This window comes from Cupressus sempervirens, chromosome 2 (genome assembly GCF_028749045.1).
Source record: "Cupressus sempervirens isolate cs-2001-9-10 chromosome 2, ASM2874904v1, whole genome shotgun sequence".
Classification (NCBI taxonomy): Eukaryota; Viridiplantae; Streptophyta; class Pinopsida; order Cupressales; family Cupressaceae; genus Cupressus; species Cupressus sempervirens.
This window is the reverse complement of record NC_143119.1, coordinates 33,623,082-33,637,457: the sequence shown is the minus strand read 5'-3', so window position 1 is coordinate 33,637,457 and position 14,376 is coordinate 33,623,082.

Sequence of the window (14,376 nt, the reverse complement as noted above, 5' to 3'; positions counted from 1 at the left end):
ACAATAGGAAAATCAAACTTTGAGAGAGAGGGAGGGGTGGGGGGGGGGGGAGGGGGGGGATGGGGGCTAGAGGGTAATCAACACTTCAAAAATTTAACCATAAAATTATTCACCTTACATCCATCTCACAATTTGCATAAAAACTAAAATATTAAATTATGCATACACATCCATCACATGAAAACAGATAAAAATTCACACATATGACACAAGATATGATTACCAAGAAACCCTCCAATGAGAAGGTAAAACTAGAGTGGGGATGACACCCAAAAATTTTCACTACTATAGTTGTAAAGTGTATCCAATAAAGGTTACAATGTTTAATCATGAAACATGATCTACCCTGTGAAAGGTTTGTCCTATTAAAGGCTCACAAGCTTGTATCTTACCCTATTAAAGGATTTCAACACCTTATTAGAAGTGTGCCTGATTAAATGACTTAAAATTTACAATGAAGTAAGCACCTTGTTAAAGGATTTAAAATAGCCTATTAGGACTACTCTATTAAGAGATTTAATTGATTCACCTATTAGAATGTCTCAACAATGATCCTGTGGTTAGCACTCTGGTACTAGATAAAAGATAATATAACACCTCTTTGCATGTATCCTTGATCCTCTATGATCAGATATATCACTTATATCCTCTAATTCCTTTCCTTTGTTCTCCTCTAACTAGTTTTGCAATTCATAACTTATGATTACAACTCCCTTAGTCACAATGAAATGCTCTATTTGTACATGTAAATTTCTCTCTTCACACATAAAATGTATTAGGATTTTCCTTCCTTAAGAAGATCTAGGTGAATTAGGGTTAGGTATGAATCAATTCATTTTGCCCCTTAATACATCCCTTTAACTAATTGGATGCATGTATTGTATAGGTATCCTCAATTTAGATTCAATCTTATCATCTCGAATCACAAAATAATCCTTATGTCAACTCAAAAATGGTTTACATAGAAGTTTATGCCATTACAAAAAGCTATGTCTAAAACTATATTACTTGACACTTGAAGTCACTAATCCTCGGCATCCACTATAGCTTCAATTTTGTAACTTGGCCTCTGAATGACTTGACATCCATAGATCAGTCGACATCTAAATTACTCAATATCAACTATTTCCTTGACACTTGACTGACTCGGCACTAACTGCTTACTCAACACATATTATATATCTAGATTGACATACACTATGTTACAACTTATGCTTGACATTCATTATTTGTTTGACATGAACTAAGTTCTTTCTTGTAACTAACTTAAGTGTATTGTCACTCATATGTCAAAACAAATCTAAGATTAGCAATAATAGGTCTTATGTGAACAACATATTATAGTTTTCCAATCATTGATCTATATATTTTCTAGTTCACATTAGTAGAATCATCACTCTTAGGTAACTTTTGGCTAGTGACCATAGGTGTACTAACTAGTCTTGAATCTTCCATTCCAAAGGTCTTTAGAATTTTTGTGATATATTTGGATTGAGTAATACAAATACCTTGGTTCATTTGATATGCTTGTAATCCAACAAAGAATTTGATCTCTCCAAATACTAGCATTTCAAATTCCTTCTTCATTTTATTAGAAAATGATTTTCATAATGCTTCCTTACCTCCAAATATAATATCGTCAACAAAACTTTTTGACAACAATACCTCATTGTTCTCACTAATCTTCAAATATAGATTACTGCTATCATTTGTTCTTGCGAATCCAGTCTTCACCAAATAGTTATGGATTCTTTCATACCATGCTCTAGGGATTGTTTTAAGTTGTATAAAGCCTTGTGAAACTTGCATACCTATTTGTAAATAGATTTTTCTTTGCATAAAATGCTTACAAAATGACTCAAAAATGCCCAAACTCAAAGACAAAACAACTCCAATAGATAGATAGCATTACAATTAGATTACACAAGTGTCCTTTGAAATTTTTAGGGTATATCTCCCCAATTAAATAAATAATTAATGAATTTAAAAGATTATTTTAACCTAAAATAGATAGCTACTCTCACTATTCTTAGATAGGGGGATAATAAAATAAACATTAGCAAATTAAAATGTATGTTTCATAATGAAAAGGGAATTCATAGTTTCCCCATCAATGAATATTTAAGAGGAATATAAAAATAGATAAATTATCTAAATCATGCACAATATATGCACCCCACAGTATAAAAAGATTACACAATTCAATATTGGTTTAATCATAAACTAATAGAGAAAAATTCAAATCATAAAATCTTCAAATATATTTATAGAACCTTTATCATCAAAAAATAATCTTGTTGTTGCATATCACTAGAAATCCAAAATATTTGCATAAAACTAAGCTAAAGACTAGATTAAAGTTTATAGTATGATGCCAATAAAAAACTATCAACCCTCTACACTACTAAGTTTCTAGCTTAGGTAGACTAATATCTGAGAACCTCCATCAAAAACCAATTCTTAGATAGATTTAAAGTAGTTAAAATAACCAAGTTTAATGGGTAATTAGACCTTGGGAAAAACTAATTAAAAGCTTAAATTTGAGAAAGAAACATAAAGCAAAGACTTTTCAAAGAGGGTCATCATCCTACTTCTTTAGCAACTCTTCTTCTTCATCCTCATTTGGGTTAGAAGGTCCTTGGGTGAGCTTCAAAACTATGTATCTGCCTATGTACTCAAACATGGAATTCTTATTTAGACTCTTTATGCTCTACATATGGCTTTTCCATGTTTCCCTATCCTATTTCATTTTAGTGACACTATCTAGATACTCTGGAAGTTACTAGTCACACATGTTGATCATAGTCTCTACGTTGGTGATTTTGATAAGATCTATTGTGGTCAGATCAGCTCCATCTTTGATCATGTTTAGGGGTTCTTCATATTGTTTAACCAATGCTTCCACATCAAAACCCCATTCTTTGAAAAGTGCAAAAGGAGTTGAATTGATGATTTGCATGTCTTTATTCACACCATCCTAAGTTGTTTTGAACTCCTTTTCAAAAGAATGTATGTGAGAAATGTTTGAACCATAGTTAGAAACCCACTAAGCTATGTTCATTCACAATACATGGATCAGCCTTGCATCAACTAGTTGCAAAGGATTCTCCTCCAAAAATTTATCCAAACCATACTCTTCCACATGTGCTAGCTAAGTAATCATGGCTGATAGCCTTTTAGATTCTTCTTTCCATACTATCACTTATATGAAGGCTTCACTTATCACCACTTCAGAAAAAGTAAATATCTTATGCAAATCATGTATAAATTTAGTGAGAAGATTTATTACATAGTCTATCCAACTATGGATGACAAAAATTAAAGCCTTTCCCTTTTTTAGAGTATTCATCAATTGTCAATTTTTGGGTGCACTAGGATCATGGCTGAGACCAAAAATTAGTCATTGAACTTTCCACCCTTTAATGATCTTATGTATTCTTCCATTGCATATACTTCTAACTTCAATCTCTTCTTTTCAACACCTTCTTTTTGCGATTGTAGAATAAACTATTTAGTGGATGATTGCACCTAATGTTCTTTCATCTCCAAGTTGATCACCCCTAAATTTGTGCAAGTAATCTTAAAATTATTCAAATCCAATGCACCTATATCTTTTTTGTGATTTTAAGTGGCCACTTCAGCAATGCTATTGCCTATTTCTTGGTTGAACACTATTCTAGCCAAGCTCTTAGTTCTTTTGGACTTTGAGGCTCTAGTAGTATACTTGCTTACAATGTCATCAACAAAAAAACAAATAGAAACTAGGCTTCTCTTTTTGTTAATTGTGGCAACCAGTCAATTTGGTGTGGAATCAAGAATTTTTTGAGGTTCATTACCTTTGGAGTATTGAAATTCACTATCCTCTAAGGAGAGGTTCATACTATCATTTGAACTCACTAAATATTTTTGATGAGTACACCACCCATATCCTTGTCGAGTTCACTGTCAACATGATAGCTTCATTAGGTCCAATAGCTGTCGACATCTTGGTTCTATTCTTTTAATGAGCTTTCTATACTAGGAGGGGATTATTGCCTTGCACCTTGCTAATCCTTGAGATCTCCTACTACCTGTAGCTTTGAGATTAACATTAGAACTAGAATTAGTTTATTTTTTAGCATGTTTGATCTTTTTCATTTTTACCCAAGAATTTTTTCTTTCAAGCATAGTCTTTGTTCTCTCTAGGATATTATCCTCTTCTTCAAAATCCCAGTTTATAATGGCTTTGTTGGAAATTAAAGGCTTAGTTATTTGGATGTCTACTAGATCTTCTTTATCTTCTTCACTATCCACAACATCTATATCCAAATTTAGTTGAAATTTTTTTATTTGGGAAATAGTCAACCTAGTAGATTCTCTCTAGTCTTCAATATTAGGGACATGTAAAAAATTTACATGGGATTCAAACAAGCTATGAGCTATCCTTTTGCTATCAAAATTTTGGCTAGCATGATAGGAACCAAGATGAAAATTGATCAAGTCCAAACTTATGCATATAGCATCTTCTATACTTTGTAGGTTAGTTTTCTTAGTTCAAGTGGATAGATGATGTTAGAAGCTTCATCAATGGTAAACTTTTTTATGACTGAAATTAATTATGGAGACACCTCTGCCAAGATAAAATAATGAAGAGAAAATCTAGGGAGTCATAATAGTTCCTTATCAAAACCACCTATCCTCATATAAGTGAATTTGGGAAATTGAATGTATATGCTACAAAAGAATTGAACAAATTTTTGAGATTCATGAGAGAATTTATGATGAGGAGAACCATTCATTTTGAAACACAATTTCCTTGAGAAAATATCACAAACCTTCCTAAAGTTTCCCAAAGCTTTGTCTTTATGCAACACATGATAGGAATTATATATAGTGATATCTTCCATCTAGGGTTCATGGGGTAGATACTACAAGTCCTGAGTATGGGCAAGCATATATGTTAGGTACGAAAACATATAAATCCTTCTTTAGGTTTAAAGTTCACTTGAGTTGATTTCTCAAAGAACTAGCAATCAACTTGGCCCAGTCAAGGAATTAAGACCCTTTAAAGAAAATTTTAATGTAAAATTACATCCATTCTTTAAAAGAAGAGACATCTAGAGAGCCATAAATCCAATGCAACAAGACCATTATATCATGAGCTTTTGAGGTCATGCGACCTTTCTTGAGGATTTTGGGTAACCTAGAGCCACCTTTATAAGGAGTTTTAGTCCAAAACTTTGCAATGATATTTCTATAGATATTAGAGATTTCTAAAAATCTGGCCAATGATAATGTAGGTGTCAAATTTACGAACTCTTGTTCTTCAAGGTGACACAACTTCGACACAGTTTCTCTAGTGATACTTAGCAATACACTTCTATCCCTTTTCAAAATATTTCTACTAGGCATATCATGTATTTGGATACATTTTTGAATGAATTCTAGACATGAATATGCTAATGGGAAGGAGGAGGCCAAAGGAAATTGGTATCTAAGACTTTAGTAGAAAAGGGCTCTGAAAGTTTCTCACACAACCTTTCTATTATTTCTGCTAGATCAAATACTAAAAGGTTTGTATCTAACACAATGGAAAACTTACTATGAAGACTATAGGTATTCCCAAATATATGCAATGTATACCTTATAATTTAGAATTCCCTCCCATTTCCTAAAAATCAAAGAAGAAGTCACAATCTTTTCTACTAATAGGTGAAAGAAAAAGAGTTAGAGATTACAAGACTAACCTGAAGAGAAGTGACTATGACAACTATAAAAGATATCTTCTCCTTCCTCAGACTCTTGATACTGACACTTAACCAACTAAAGAAACTTGTGCCTTTTAAAAAAGGAAATTTTACTCATATACACTTTGAAACAAAGGTAGGGTAATAATCATGAGAAGAATACAATGTATTACACATTCTATGAGAAAAGAATGATGTGACAAAATGATGTCGATCATTAAATAAAAAGAAAGTATCTTAAATGATGTTCTACCTTTGCATGTGCAAAAATTTTACTTTTACCCCTTAAATATATCCTGACATGATAATTAATGATTGCCTTACTTCAAACATTAGTTATTTACTACTTTTCTGCAAATGATGAAGTCATACATGATTATGTCAGACTCGACAAGGCATCTAGCTATAGTGCATCTCCTCTTTGAACTCCATGACACATTAGGCTAGGGCCAGCTAATGATGTTGCATGAAAATTGAAAGTGAGTTGAAGAGATGAACTCGTTGAACCTTTCGAACTCGGTTCAAATGGTACAATTGGTACAAGAGGTTCATGGTTACTTCACTTCATTTACAAGTGGTACAAAGGGTTCATGAGTTACTTAAGGAAAATTGAATCTTTGGATATGGCCTTAATAAAAACATTTACAAAGGAAATTTGGGGATTGGACTTGGTCAACAAAAAAAATGAAGGAAGGACTGAAAGGACAAGGTTCATGGATGAATCACTGAAAATGGTTTATTTAACTTCAAATAGAAACTAACAATAGACAGAACCAATGATTCAAAATAAACAATTGAAAATAGAAGTGAACAAAAAAAAAAAAAATGGTGAATCTGAAAAATCCTAAACTAACAATACCATATTATTCTTGCTAGGATCCACAAAACCTTTTGTTTTCTCTATGTATACTTCTTCTTCAAGTATCCCATTCAAAAATACAGATTTGACATCCATATATTATACCTTGAATCCTTTATAATTAGAATATTCAACCAGTGTTCTAACTCTGTCTATTCTTGAAACATGGGCAAATGTCTCCCCATAGTCAATTCCTTCTTCTTGTGCACATCCTTTGCATTCCAGTGTAGCCTTTATCCTTGTGACTTCACCATTTTTATTCAACTTGTTCCTAAATACCCACTTTGTTTCAATAATATTTTTTTATTTAGGTCTAGGTCCTTTTCAATCTACTCAATTTCTTCATTTATTGCTTGTATCCAATCCTTCTCTAAAGCATCTTTCATTGATTTGGGCTCAAACTCACAAAGTATGTATTATTCTTTAGTCTTTTCCTTGTCATAACACTAGTTTCTTTGTGTCCAATGATTTCTTCTAGTGCAAGATGTCTTCTCACATCTTTTTCTAGTAAGTTTGAAGATGATGAGTTTGTCAATAACTACAATCAGATGGGATCCTGTTTGCTTCCCTTTTGTCATTTCTTTTGTGGGCTTTAGTTTTTAAATATTTTGTTTAGCGGTTATCTCCCTTTTGGATTTTCTTTGTGCTGTTACCAATGTTTCTATTTTTCTTTCTTGTTCATACATTGAAATCATTGATACACACACACACACACACACACACACACACACACACACACACACACGCACACACATATATATGTATATATATATATATATATATATATATATATATATATATATATATATATATATATATATATATATATATATATATATATGTATATGTATGTATATATATATATGTATGTATGTATGTATGTATATATATATGTATGTATGTATATATATATATACATATATATATATGTATGTATGTATATATATATATACATATATATATATATATATACATACATACATATATATATACATATATATATATGTATGTATATATATATATATATATATATATATGTATATTCAATATTTACTCTATAAATGGTTTTCAAGCCCCTTCAAAACTTTCTTTTACATAATTAAAAGAAAATTCCTAACTAGCCTAAAAGCTCTTAGCTAAAACCTCATTTTTTCTAATGAGATCATCATTAATATCTCTAACCTTACAAAAAATACTATCTAAAGGAGTGAAAACATTATTCTTTCTCCTTAGATGCACATGGAAAGGTCTAATATGGAAGAACAACCCTTAGGGTAATTATGGACCTTCACTTCAATGTCTATGTCTTTATTTATCTTCTTTAATTGGGACTTTTTAGTCTCATGCAAAGTACTTTTCAAGATATTACTAGGGGAGTTACCTTTAAATTAAATGATACTTATCTTTACTTGTATCATTAAGATTTTGTAGGCCCTTACTAGTTTCATTTAAAGTAGATTTATCCACATTCAAAACCTTGTTCAATTTACTCTACACACCATAAAATTTATCATCCAAAGTTTTTATTTTCTCTTCATGGTCCTGTTTATAATTATGAATTTAATTGGAAAGATTATGAGTACTATAAAGAATATCATCCAATATATTGGTTGAAATTGACCCACTTTAAAAATCCTTAAACACTAAGATGAATCAATTAAGTAGGGCCAAGATTGACTTTGTAACAAATTATTCAATAAGGCTACTAATAGTGGGGTCTTCCTTGATTGAAGAGCTAATTTCAATAAGGGTATGTTTCCCAATGTCTATAGGAATGTCATCATTAATTTTATTCTTAATTCCATCCTTATGAATAATCTTCAAGTATTCCCTAAGAAAACTAGGAGAAGGTTTCCTTCTAAGAAGAGATTAACAATTTTACAAGGTAACCCATAAGGTTTAGGCTGGATTATTTAATTAGCCCTACTAGTACTCACCTGCCCTTTTCTCTTTCCTGTACTTTTCTCTAACTAATTTGGTAGACAATCTTGAGAATGCACATAATCTAAGTCCTCTTCATCCAAAGAAATAATGATATTTCTACAAGACAAAGAAGGAAGAGATGCCTTTCTTTTCTTCTTATACATGTGATAAATGTCACCCCCTTTAGAACAAATTCTATCAAGGTCAATTCCTAACTCATCATAGTGAATCCAAACACTCTTTTTGATTTCTAGGCCAGACTTTTTATGAATCTTTTTTTCAACATATAGGGATTTATCTTATCCCATTACAAGTAAAGTCAGTCCCTCTTGCTAAATGGGTTTAGAGTGTCTCTTCATATGAGCCACCATTCTATAAATTAAATATGAAGACATATAAAATAACAAAGAAATACATTTATCATAGAAAAAATAATTGACAATAACCCATTGGTAACTCAACAACTTGCTAAATTTTCCATCCAAAGTCCTATATTGCATGATCAGCTTAGCAACATTCACCCATAATAGTGGTAGAGAAAGGTGCTCAGAACCCCCATTAGTGGTCTTGGTGGACTTTCTCTTTCATTAAGAAAAAATAAATTGTCCATCACCTCTAAAGATAATTTTGTCTCCCTATAAAATTTAATGCCACCACTTTTCATGTTGGAGACAATTGAGCCCATTTACTCATTGATCACCATCTATATGTCATAGACTTGCAACACTCCATCCTTTCACCCCTTGTCAAAAGCCTTAGTAATTAGGGAATCCACCTAGTAATGAGTCAATATGTAAGTTGTTTAGCTGCCAATAGAAATGGTGCTCAATATAATCTCTATATATTACCAATTCTCATAAATGATGGGCTCTATTAGGTTGAAATATTCTCTAACAGTGTGAATAGGTATGTTTGTAGAATCAAACACAGTAGGGATGCCAAAAAAATAAAAATAAAATTATATGTAGCCTCAAAAAATTCACCTTCCTAGCACTATTCTTTTTCACATATCAAGGTAATGAGTGAGAGTTAAGCCTTGAAAGCTTACCCAATAATATTCCTAAGAATCCATTTCATCCCTATTGGGATGTGATCTTCATAATCCCAAATCAAACAATGATGGGATGCAACACCTTTATGTGCAATGAAATTTGCCACCCAATTTCATTTATGATGCATGTGAGAAATTAGAAAATTGTGAAACTCATTAAGTATTTTGATACAGTCTCTTATAATATTCCTAATAGGCTAGCTAGGAGGGATGGAGCCTTGAAGTAATTAGCTATATGCAATGAGTCACTCACAATCCACACTTTAGCCAAACTTTTGTCTTTGGCCATTTTCAAAGCCCAAATAGATTGCTCTAGCCATGAAAAAATGGTTTATCTAGGTCCCTAAAGGAATTTCCATTGATCATTGATAATGTTGTTAGTTGTCAAATATATTAAAACTAGTCACCAATATGGTAAAGATGCCATCTTTTGTAGGGTAAGTGTGCACAATATACAAACTCACATTTATACTAGTATTGTATACAACTATTATTTGATCCAATCTATTAAAGCTTTGACCATGTAAGATTTCACCATCATATAGGTATTTCAACTTTTGATGTTCAAATTGTCCTTTTTGGAAATCTAGAGCAACACAAAGTATAAAGAATACAGAGCCATCCAAAAGAAAGCTTCTCTTAAGTAACTATTATCATTTGTTTGCCCCGCCAAGATTCAAATTTCAAATGTCCAGCCCATCCAATGGCTAATTCCAAAAGATAATACCATTTTAATGCCAAGCCTTATGATATATTTTGCGGCCCGCAAGTTCATAATCGTCAGATCCGATGAAGATCTATGGTTGGCGTTATCTCACCATCAGAAGCTGTGTGAGATTTATGTTCGCGACATGGCACCCTGATGACATGTGTCCGGTGGGTCCAACAGGTGGACAACATGTTTTGGCAGGTCAAAAAAGTTCCATGGCATCATGGGCGCTATGTCGCTATCGTGTGTTGGCCAAAAAACCTTCATAGCGACATAGCGCCCGACAGAAAAGGTTTCACGACAGGCAGGTTGTGTCACCGGGAAGTTTTACGGCGGATAGTCAATTTGCATGGGCCAAAAAGTTCAAAAGGCAGTAAGGCACCATGTCGCCATTGGAAAACCCATGGGTTTTCTGATAGCGACATAGCACCCGGCCGACCGAAGGTTGTTTCTACAGCGAGTCCCAGTGTCAGCGGCAAGGTTCGCAGCAACGGAAAAGATCAATGGAAAGAGCTTCAAGCAAGTGGTTGGGTCCCATTTTGTACCTCATTTGCCTAGTTGGTGGAATCTGGTGCCATGGTGGTGAATCATTGGAAGACACGTGGAAATTATAAGACATGTCATCATTGGGTGCCATGGCGCTATGGGAAGTTGGCCTCGATTTTCCCATAGCAAAATAACATCTAGACACCACGTGTCCACTCAGTAAGGCCCCGTTTGGTTGCTGGAATATGAGTGGAATAGGAAAACGAAATTAGAATATATTTTATATTCACTGTTTGGTAAGCTCAATCGTAATTGGGAATAGGAAGACATATTCCAATTTTGCCCCTAAAATGAGCATATGTCTATGCCAAAAAATATTTGTTATTGGAATAGGCCATTTCCATTCCCATTTTGATTTTCTATTAAAAAATATTTTTAAATTTTTTTTTTTTCAAATTTTTTTTAAATTTTTTTTTTTTTTGATTTTTTTTTTTTTACTTTTACTTTTTGAATTTTTTTTGTTAAATTTTTTTTAATAACATTTTTGAAAATTATATCTATTTGTTTTAAAAAATGAAAATGAAAATGAATTAACTAAAAAAATAATAAATTAAAAAAAAAATTAGGAAAAATGTTTTTAAAAATAAAAAACTTAATCTTATTCCTATTCTATTTTTGTACAACCAAACAATAGATTAACATATTCCTAGTCGAATTCCAAGTGCACCAAACATGATTGGAATTGCCTATTTCTATTCCCATTCCTCATTTCCATTCCCATTCCATTTTTCTATTCTAATTTTCTATTCCTATGCTAGCAACCAAACGGAGCCTAAGGTCAAAGTAGTACGGACCCTCTAGGTTGGTGCCTTGTCGGACCAAGGTGGTGCTTCGTTAGTCTAATGAGGAACAACCATGTATGCCAGGTCAGAATACAGTCAGCGCATGGGACCAGATCTTCAACGCGGCCAGTGCAGTAAAAGGTTAACTTCTCCACCATCAGATCTGTAGAAAATCAATGGCAGGTGCCATCGTGCTATGGATAAGCTGCATGAGTTTTATGTTAATGACATGGTGCCCTGATGACATGTGTCCTCATGGGTCTAGATTTAGAGGTGCAAGAAATATAAACAGCGATACGTGGCCGATTTCTATTGATTGATGCACTGAGGAGCAGTATCTATCGCTTACTGTTAGATTAAGGAGAATCAACGTAAGGCACCATCTCACTATGGTAAAGTTGTGTGATCTTTACAATAGCGACATAGCATCTTGCTGACACGTGTCTCACTGGCAGACAAGGTTGACGGTTAACTGCTGACAGTTAGTGCAATCATCGCAGTCAACGTGGTAGTTAGTTTCGATGTTGCTGCTAAGTGGTGGAAAGGTGGTGCAATCAGGTTGGTGACCACCGCAGTGAGAGATATCAACAACGACATCGTGCCCAGTCTAATGTAAGGAATGGTTAGCGCATGGGACCTTGAGGAGGTGGCAAAAGAAAGAGAGGTGATTGGCCCACGTGGCCTAGTTGGCACATAAGGAACTATTGACTTGCTTTGACCTCACGGATTCATGAGCCAGAAACAATGAATCAAGTTTTTGCCATGAGATTGCAATCCTGTGATCAACGCCATCGACTTAGAAGTGAATACAAAGTGCAAGGACATTCTACCACCATTACAAATCTATCTACTATGTCAGGGGATGTCTTTTGGCGCCATTTTGTCTTCTCTAGGCTCTTTCTTAGAGGAATGTCAGATTTTTTTGGTACTCAAAACCACCAAATCTTTGATTGGATTTTCAGGGTGAGAAGTTAATGCCAGTATGTGAGAAGTAAATGTAATGCAAAAAATCCTCAGTTATGCCTGAACTATAAAGGCAATTTTTGTGATCTTTTCTTAGAAGGACTCCCTTTCTGATTTCTCTGCTACTTCTTTTAGGTCTATAGTGTAAAATTCCCTTTGTCTCTGAGCTGTATAACATTCTGTATCATCTCCTTCAGCTATCAATGTGTATGTGCATCTGTCTTGCCTCTCATTGGTGTATTGTTGAGATTTGTGGCTTGCATACTATGTCTATTTTTGGCCTATTGGATAATATATAAGTGAAATCTGTTTCCTTGTGTTATTTAGTTTGGTTTCCTGATCTGTATGTGGTTATTGATTGACATAAGTCTGGGTGTGTATGTCTTTTGAATGTTATCTTGGTTTTGTAGTGCATATATGGGTAGAAATGAAGTTTGAACACTCTATCTTGGTGCATCACCTCCTTAGATTAGACTAGGTAGATTTGCTTTCATACTCTTCTTCTCTCTTTCCCTCTCCAAGAGTAGATAGGTGCGCCCTAATAGTAAGAGAAAGCTGGCCTTCTCCAGAGACTCAACCTCACAGTTCAAGTCCCACAGCTTGGAAGTTGTTTCCATGTTTCACTAGTTATCCTCGTGCATAGGCCTTGGACAAGGGTGCAAACCTAAGTGACAACAGTTTTTAGCATGCCTAGTGGGACTCCTTTCAAAAAGAATTTAAAGTCTACTGGTGTCAAGAAGAAAGAGATTCAGAGATTAATGCTAAAGAGGTAGTGCTGGCGTTAGTATTCAAGCCTTCAAGAGGCTGATTCTTCAAAGTACTTGATGACTCTGAACATCAACAAATCTGGTTCCAGGCCAAAGCTATAGTGATTCATGCCTAGAGCTGAAACAAGGGCGTCTTCTAGAGGTAAATTTCAATATCAAGAGATTTCTCTTTCAAATCCTAGAAAAAGGAGGACTAGAACTTCATTATCACCAGTTAGGAGTGTAATAATAGTTAATATACCTATAAGATATGTCTCTACTCCTCCTATTGCTCGAACTCAGCCTAGATTGCCATCAACACTCATCAATAGAACACTTGTTTACATGGCACAACCAAGAGTTCATGCTTTTGCCACCTTTAATGGTGGGAGTCCTCTATTGTTAGCCCAAAGACATGATATACCAGTATCTACACTAAGAAGCATACCTGATTTTACTGGTGAAGCTTCCATCTCCCCTTTAGAGCATATCCAAGAAGTAGCAAATGTCTGTAATATTCATGGCATCATAGAGGATGATGTTGTTGTTAGACTTCTAGCCTCATCTTTAAAAGGAAAAGCATTAGAGTGGTATAGAGGCTTAGCTCATGGTTCTATAACTAATTGGGATGGACTAGGAGTAGGGTTGTGCAAACATTTTGAGGATAGAAGTTACCATTTGTCACTTTTAGAGCAGCTGACTACTATAAAAAGAGCCCCCCATGAGTCTATGACTGATTTTAACTATAGATTTCAAAAGACATGGGATAGAATACCTACTACGGTGAAACCTACCCCCTATAATGCCTTCTTACATTACCTTAGAGCTTTTAACAGTGGTATTGCTACTACAATCCAAACTATGGGAGGAGATACCTTGCCTAATGCTTATGAGATAGCCATAAAAGCTAAGAACATCCTAATACAAGGAGGAAAGTTGGCTCCAAGGCCCCCTATCCCTTTCTTTCCTGATGTTCCTAACTACCAACCAGAAATGGCCCCTCTTCCTACAACTTCTACATCACAAGCCCTTACTCCAGTTCCCCAAGCTTCCACATCCTCAAATGGGATA